Genomic DNA, 8539 nt, shown 5'->3' with positions numbered 1-8539 from the left:
TGTGCGTCCGGAGCCTGTGCTCCGCAACGGGAGAGGCCGCAGCAGAGGGAGGCCCGCATACCACAAAAAAAAAAAAAAAAAAAAAAATTAGAATTATTGAAATGCAACTAAAAATGCATGAAGTATGTCCAGATATATAAGAAATAGTGGTCAGATCAAAAGTTTAAGGTTCAGAAGACTGATATCTAGAATAGGAAACATCGAAGCAGATCAGGCCAGTTGGTTCTCACTAAATTTTATATTTTATTTCCATGCCCAAAAAGAAAAAGTTGATAAGCTGTCTCAAAGTCAGTTATGAAAAATCACTCTCTCTTTCAAACAGGTTGGTCAAAATGAACTTCACAAATCAAGTAACTTAGTGAATTAAAAGTTTGCCACAGGATAAATACTTTCTCAGGCAGTGTGTGTGTGCACACGTCTGTATCTTAATTGTAGGAAAAAAGCACTGTCTAAAATACCTCAAGGGGGGACTTCCCTGGTGGTGCAGTGGTTAAGAATCTGCCTGCCAATATAGGGGACACAGGTTCAGTCCCTGGTCTCGGATAAAATATCTCAAGTAGGGCTTCCCTGGTGGCGCAGTGGTTGAGAATCCGCCTGCCGATGCAGGGGACACGGGTTCGTGCCCTGGTCCCAGGGGACACGGGTTCGTGCCCCGGTCCGGGAGGATCCCACATGCCGCGGAGCGGCTGGGCCCGTGAGCCATGGCGGCTGTGCCTGCGCGTCCGGAGCCTGTGCTCTGCAACAGGAGAGGCCACAACAGTGAGAGGCCCGCGTACCACACACACACACACACACACACACACACACACACACAAATCTCAAGTAAAGGCCGTTCTTTGTTATACAATCATATCTCAGAAAAGTAACTTCACTAAAGTGTAAATTCCAGAATAGATTTTTTTCTTCTGCCAAGAAAACTAAAAGGATCAGATTTGTGTCACCATTATCTAAGAAGAAGATGACATCCTACGTTATTTCAACCCGAGAGGATAAAGAATTTCCTAATATGTAATGATTTATTTTTGATGTTGAACAAGCCACTTGTGGCAATATGTAAGCCAATTTAATATATGTTTCAAAACATTATGTTGCTATTAGTAAACAGAATCCCCTACCAAAATTAAAGACTTAACAGCAGTAAATAAACTTACTTTATTGAAACATTAGACAGAAATAGAAAACAAAACATTTTTCATACTTTTCACTTAAAAGAAATTACAATATGATTCCCAAAGGATTTCAATATAAAAGAATTTTCATCCTATTTTTTAGTATTAATATACTGCTAATTTCCAACACAAGAGGATAACCCACAGAATCACATATTGGGAAGTTCAATTCTTTCAGGACGAATCTGGAAAACTTCCTGGATAATATATCTTCATAACAACTTACAGACAACTCAGAGGTTTAGACTGATCAAAGAAGCAAAGAAGGATCAGTAATTACATTTATACTCAATGGACAGATTGTTCACCTAGGGAAATCTCTACACAGGGTTACCACCATCTGGCTGCTTTAGAAGGCATGATGTCATTACAATTAAACTCATAATATCCTGACATTTAAACTCTGCAATTCCAAATACCCTACCCAAATACCCATATCATGATTTAGTAAGCCTTCAGAATCACTAGAGAAGTGGAGATTCACTTTGGCAATTGAATGCCTACTACATTAAAAATCCCTGTTTTAAGAGGTATTGAAACATCCACAAAATAAGATCTCTACCCTTTAGGAATTAAAATATAATTAGGAGAGGACATAAATGTGAAAATTACAAATATTAGCTTGTTTTAAGAGACAGCATTCAAACAGTAAACCTTTACCCATGTATATTAAGTAAACTATGGTTTCAACCCTAGCCATAAATGTATTCTTAAATTACAGTATCCAAAATTCTTCATAATTTTTGAAACTTATGGGTATTCAAGTAAAGTATTTCGCTGCCTTAAGTAGAAAAAGATCATCAGTAATTTCAGACTGCTTTCCTCTTATAAAATGCTGACTGTGAGAAAACCAAAACCTCAGCGACAATATCGCCTCAAACTACATTATAAACTATTGTTGGGATGAAAGTATTAAATGGTAGGAACACTAATGTATCATCAAACACTTAATTAAGAATAAATGAAATCCTGAATCCTGTAAACAAAATTGAAAACTTGGGCAATGAGGTTGCCAGGGCAGGAGAAATTTTCCTATACCATCTTGAGTTCTTGTGGCTGGAGTAATAATAAAACTGACACAAGACAGATTAACAGGAGATAAAGAAACAAATTTTAATTCATACACACAAAGATCTCATAGAAACAGAATATAAGATGTGGCCAGAGCAGGCAGCTTTTATACTTTTTAGACAAAGAAACAATACATTTATGAGCAACTGACATGACAAAAAAAACTTAGGCTTTAGGTGAAATTCATTAATTAATTAATAATTAGTGAAGAATCTAAACAGAGTTTGGGCTTTGGGTAGTAAATTAAAGAAGTAACAAGGTTTGTTTATACAGACTTCTCAGTCCGAATTCCCACTCTCTGGCCATAAGGGCATCCTTCTACCATGTGCAGGGAGGGTACCTTTCATATAAGGGATTTATTTCCTGCTTTCAAGGAAACAGAGAGGAGGATCGAAAGTGTTCCCCTTGCACCAACTGTTTCTTAAGTAATTTTAATTCAAAATAATCAATATGCCACTGAGAAATACTTTGGGTTGGCCTGCCATGGACCCCAACAAGGTTAAATCTCTGATGTATAAACTCGAGAGGAGAGTCTCAGTAAATAATTACCGTGTATATTCAGAATTATTAAGTGTATAAAGAATAGAGGACTTATATATTATTATAAAACCCCTCATCAAATTCTCTGGGGTTGGGACACATAATTTTTCAAGGCAGAAGCCCGGTGTGTCCCCCTTTGCCTGGCAAAGCAATAAAGCTATTCTTTTCTACTTCAAAAAAAAAAAGGAATAGAGGACTTATAAATCTTCCAGAGATATTCTGGATGGTGGGGAGATAGATAACCTCATTTTTATATTTCACAAACACACACACACAAATAACCATAAGAGTCACAATGATCTCAAAAGGCCCACTGATGATAAAAAAACACAGCTGATTTAGGGTTAAATATTGCTTTCTCCAACATGCAATAACAATCTTTTTTCTGGGTAGACAACTACTGATGAAAAGAAGATGCACACTAACATTCGCTCTAAAAGGTGGAGACAACAGTTTAGAAGTACCCTCAAATTTTGTTTTATAATTATAAAAAGTTGGATTCCAAACTTTCCTGATTTGGGGGAAATTGCTATTAGATTCTTAAGTGTCCTGAGAGTGTACCTTCACTGCTTCTCAAAGAAAAGTACCAGAATTTTCCCCCTTCAGAAGTCTGACTTCCCCATGATACATTTTGAATTGAACCATGGTTGACAGTTTTATTACAAATATGTTGCACTTGTAATTGTTACACCAAGGAAAGTGATTGAAAAAATTTGCAAAGTTATAAAATTGGACTTTAGTTTTATGGAGAACGAAGAAATAAATGTTAGCTTTAAAAATAGTATCCTCAGAGATGTATATATCAAAACAAAAAGTTATTCAAATTTGATTTATTATTCACTTTAGGTATAGCACTTTCTGATCTGGAAAAAAAAACTGTCTAAAATTATTCCACTTTACATAAGTGGTGACAAATCACTACTTATAGATTTCTTTCCAAAAGTCTGACTGTCGGTGACATAAAAATTGCTTGAAAGGGTTCTGTGTGTTGCTATTTTAACATCTCTTACCACACTATACAAATGCCAGTCTGACCATTCTGCCTTTAGGGCTTTCACAAAGCAGCTTTCTTTAAAGGTTACAGGTGAAGTTATGTCTTCTAAGAATGTCAGCTCTCTTGACAGTTCTTCATGATGTCAACATGGTTGATACTAAAATTTAGGTAAACATTTAATTTGGGAGAGGATTCTATTCACATTTGTTAATTGTTTAATATATTAGTTTTATTTTTAACAAAAGCCATCCTGCTTCATTTGCATAGCTTTTAGCTTTAATTCTTTTGTAATTTTCATCAGTTAAAATTACACCTTTAGACCTTTGGATCATTAGGCACTAGAGGGCAGATGTTTTATTTAGAAATCGTATTCAGTAGAACCTGGGTAAAGGAGACTTTGTCACACTCTTCGTTAGAAATCCTCATCAACAAAAGAGCAAACTGTAAAATTTTGATAACTCACTTGCAGTTAGAAGGGATTGAATCTTGTAACATTTAGAAAACTATTTTTGTGTTATTTCACATAAAAAGAGTTGAAAAATATATTATAAGCTTTTTTGTATTTTTACACAACTCAAAAATGAATTCACATAAGAAAAATAAATGTGGCAAGCCTTTACATCATCAGCTGGGCAAATTATTATGCACTTTTGAATTAAAAGAAAAGTTGCACAGAAATTCAGTTTGTAATAAAATGAATTCTAATGCAAATATGAAACATTTTATTCTATCCTGGTGTTTGGAAAGGTTTACTTTCACTACCTCAGTAACAGCCCACAGACTAAGCTAATTAGTGTTCTAAATCGTATTAAAATATTCAATTACAAATTAGGTATTTTTAAACTTTTTCTATGCAACAGACTGAATTGTTACTGCCTTGGGTTTTTTCGTTTTTTTGTTTTTTGCTGGGTTTTTTTTAGTAACAACTGGGTTGGCAGTTTGGTAATGCTTTTGACAATGATTTAATGTCAACCAAAATATACCTTAAAAACTCAAAATGTATCCAACAAAGATGCAGAGAAAATATATAATTTAAAAGTTAGCCAGTCACAGCAAAGGGAATAAAGAACACAGCCTCACAATTAGCTGCTGGACAATCATCAACAGGAAGACACTGGAACTCACTAAAAAAGATACCCCACATCCAAAGACAAAGGAGAAACCACAGTGACATGGTAGGAGGGGTGCAATCACAGTAAAATCAAATCCCATAACTGATGGGTGGGTGACTCACAGTCTGGAGAACACTTATACCACAGAAGTCCACCCACTGGAGTGAAGGTTCTGAGTGCCACGTCAGGCTTCCCAACCTGGGGTTCCGGCAACAGGAGGAGGAATTCATAGAGAATCAGACTTTGAAGGCTAGCAGGATTTGATTGGAGGACTTCAGCAAGACTGGGGGAAACAGAGACTCCACTCTTGGAGGGAACACACAAAGTCGTGTGCACATCAGGACCCAGGGAATGGAGCAGTGACCGCACGGGAGACTGAACCAGACCTACCTGCTAGTGTTGGAAGGTCTCCTGCAGAGTTGGGGGGTGGCTGTGGCTCACCATTGGGACAAGGACACTGGCAGCAGAAGTTCTGGGAAGTACTCCTTGGCTTGAGCCCTCCCAAAGTCTGCCATTAGCCCCACCAAAGAACCCAGGTAGGCTCCAGTGTTGGGTTGCCTCAGGCCAAACAACCAACAGGGAGGGAACCCAGCCTCAGCCATCAGCAGACAAGTGGATTAAAGTTTTACTGAGCTCTGCCCACCAGAGCAACAGTCAGCTCTACCCACCACCAGTCCCTCCCATCAGGAAACTTGTACAAGCCTCTTAGATAGCCTCATCCACCAGACGGCAGACAGCAGAAGCAAGAACAACTAAAATCCTGCAGGCTGTGAAACAAAAAACACATTCACAGAAATATAGACAAGATGAAAAGGGAGAGAGCTATGTACCAGATGAAGGAACAAGATAAAACCCCAGAAAAACAACTAAATGAAGTGGAGATAGGCAACCTTGCAGAAAAAGAAGTAGGAATAATGATAGTAAAGATGATCCAGGAACTCAGAAAAAGAATGGAGGCAAAGATCGAGAAGATGCAAGAAATGTTTAACAAACACGTAGAAGAATTAAAGAACAAACAAACAAATAAATAATACAATAACTGAAACAAAACTACACTAGAAGGAATCAATAGCAGAATAACTGAGGCAGAAGAAAGGATAAGTGACCTGGAAGACAGAATGGTGGAATTCACTGCAATGGAACAGAATAAAGCAAAAACAATGAAAAGAAATGAAGACAGCCTAAGAGACCTCTGGGACAACATTAAACACAACAACATGGGCATTATACAGGTCCCAGAAGGAGAAGAAAGAGAGAAAGGACCCAAGAAAATATTTGAAGAGATTATAGTTGAAAAATTCCCTAACATGGGAAAGGAAATAGCCACCCACGTCCAGGAAGCACAGAGAGTCCCAGGCAGGAGAAACCCAAGGAGAAATCAAAAGCTTTACAGACAAGCAAAAGCTAAGATAATTCAGCACCACCAAACCAGCTCTACAACAAATGCTAAAGGAACTTCTCTAAGTGGGAAACACAAGAGAAGAAAAGGACCTACAAAAACAAACCCAGAACAATTAAGAATATGGTCATAGGAATATACATATAGATAATTACCTTAAATGTGAATAGATTAAGTGCTCCAACCAAAACACACAGGCTTGCTGAATGGATACAAAAACAAGACCCATATATATGTTACCTACAAAAGACCCACTTCAGACCTAGGGACACATACAGACTGAAAGTGAGGGGATGGAAAAAGATATTCCATGAAAATGGAAATCGAAAGAAAGCTGGAGTAGCAACACTCATATCAGATAAAATAGACTTTAAAATAAAGAATGTTACAAGAGGCAAGGAAAGACACTACATAATGATCAAGGATCAATCCAAGAAGAAGATATAACAATTATAAACATATGTGCACCCAACATAGGAGCACCACAATACATAAGGCAACTGCGAATAGCTATAAAAGAGGAAATCAACAGTAACACAATAATAGTGGGGGACTTTAACACCTCATGTACACCAATGGACAGATCATCCAGAATGAAAATAAATAAGGAAACAGAGGCTTCAAATGACACAATAGACCAGAGAGATTTAATTGATATTTATAGGACATTCCATCCAAAAACAGCAGATTACACTTTCTTCTCAAGTGCGCACAGATAATTCTCCAGGATAGATCACACCTTGGGTCACAAATCAAGCCACAGTAAATTTAAGAAAATTGAAATCATATCAAGCATCTTTTCTGACCAAAACACTATGAGATTAGAAATGAATTACAGGGAAAAAAAACGTAAAAACCAAAAACACAAGGAGGCTAAACAATACGTTACTAAATAACCAAGAGATCACTGAAGAAATCAAAGGAAATCAATAAATACCTAGAGACAAATGACAATGAAAACACGACGATCCAAAACCTATGGGAAGCAGCAAAAGCAGTTCTAACAGGGAAGTTTATATTTATACAAGCCTACCCCAAGAAACAAGAAAAATATCAAATAAACAAACTAACCTTACACCTAAAGGAACTAGAGAAAGAAGAACCAGCAAAACCAGAGCAGAAATACATGAAGATAGAAACAAAGAAAACAATAGCAAAGATCAAAAAAACTAAAAGCTGGTTCTTTGAGAAGATAAACAAAATTGATAAACCATTAGCCAGACTCATCAAGAAAAAGAGGGAGAGGACTCAAATCCATAAAATTAGAAATGAAACAGAAGTTACAACAGACACCGCAGAACTACAAAGCATCCTAAGGGACTACTACTAGCAAATCTATGCCAATAAAATAGACAATCTGGAAGAAACGGACAAAGTCTTAGAAAGGAATAGACAATCTGGAAGAAACGGACAAATTCTTAGAAAGGTATAACCTTCCCACATTGAACCAGGAAGAAATAGAAAATATGAGCAGACCAATCACAAGTAATGAAATTGAAACTGTGACTAAAAATCTTCCAACAACAAAAGTCCAGGACCAGATGGCTTCACAGGTGGATTCTATCAAACATTTAGAGAAGAGCTAGCACTCATCCTTCTCAAACTCTTCCAAAACATTGCAGAGGAAGGAACACTCCCAAACTCATTCTATGAGGCCACCATCACCCTGATACCAAAAACCAGACAAAGATACTACAAAAAAAGAAAATTACAAACCAATATCACTGATGAATATAGATGCAAAAATCCTCAACAAAATACTAGCAAACAGAATCCAACAACACAGAATCCAACATACACCATGATCAAGTGGAATTTATTCCACGGTTGCAAGGATTCTTCAATATATGCAAATGTGATAACCATATAAACAAACTGAAGAATAAAAACCATATGATCATCTCAGTAGATGCGAAAAAAGCTTTTGACAAAATTCAACACCCATTTATGATAAAAACTCTCCAGAAAGTGGGCTTAGAGGGAACCTACCTCAACATAATAAAGGCCATATATGACAAACCCACAGCAAACATCATTCTCAATGGTGAAAAACTGGAAGCATTTCCTTTAAGATCAAAAACAAGACAAGGATGTCCACTCTCACCACTATTATTCAACATAGTTTTGGAAGTTCTAGCCATGGCAATCAGAGAAGAAAATGAAATAAAAGGAATACAAATTGGAAAAGAAGAACTAAAACTGTCACTCTTTGCAAATGACATGATACTGTACATAGAGAATCCGAAAGATGCTA

This window comes from Physeter macrocephalus, chromosome 8 (assembly GCF_002837175.3).
Source record: "Physeter macrocephalus isolate SW-GA chromosome 8, ASM283717v5, whole genome shotgun sequence".
Lineage (NCBI taxonomy): Eukaryota > Metazoa > Chordata > Mammalia > Artiodactyla > Physeteridae > Physeter > Physeter macrocephalus.
The sequence above is the reverse complement of the archived record's forward strand: the minus strand, read 5'-3'. Positions refer to the sequence as shown.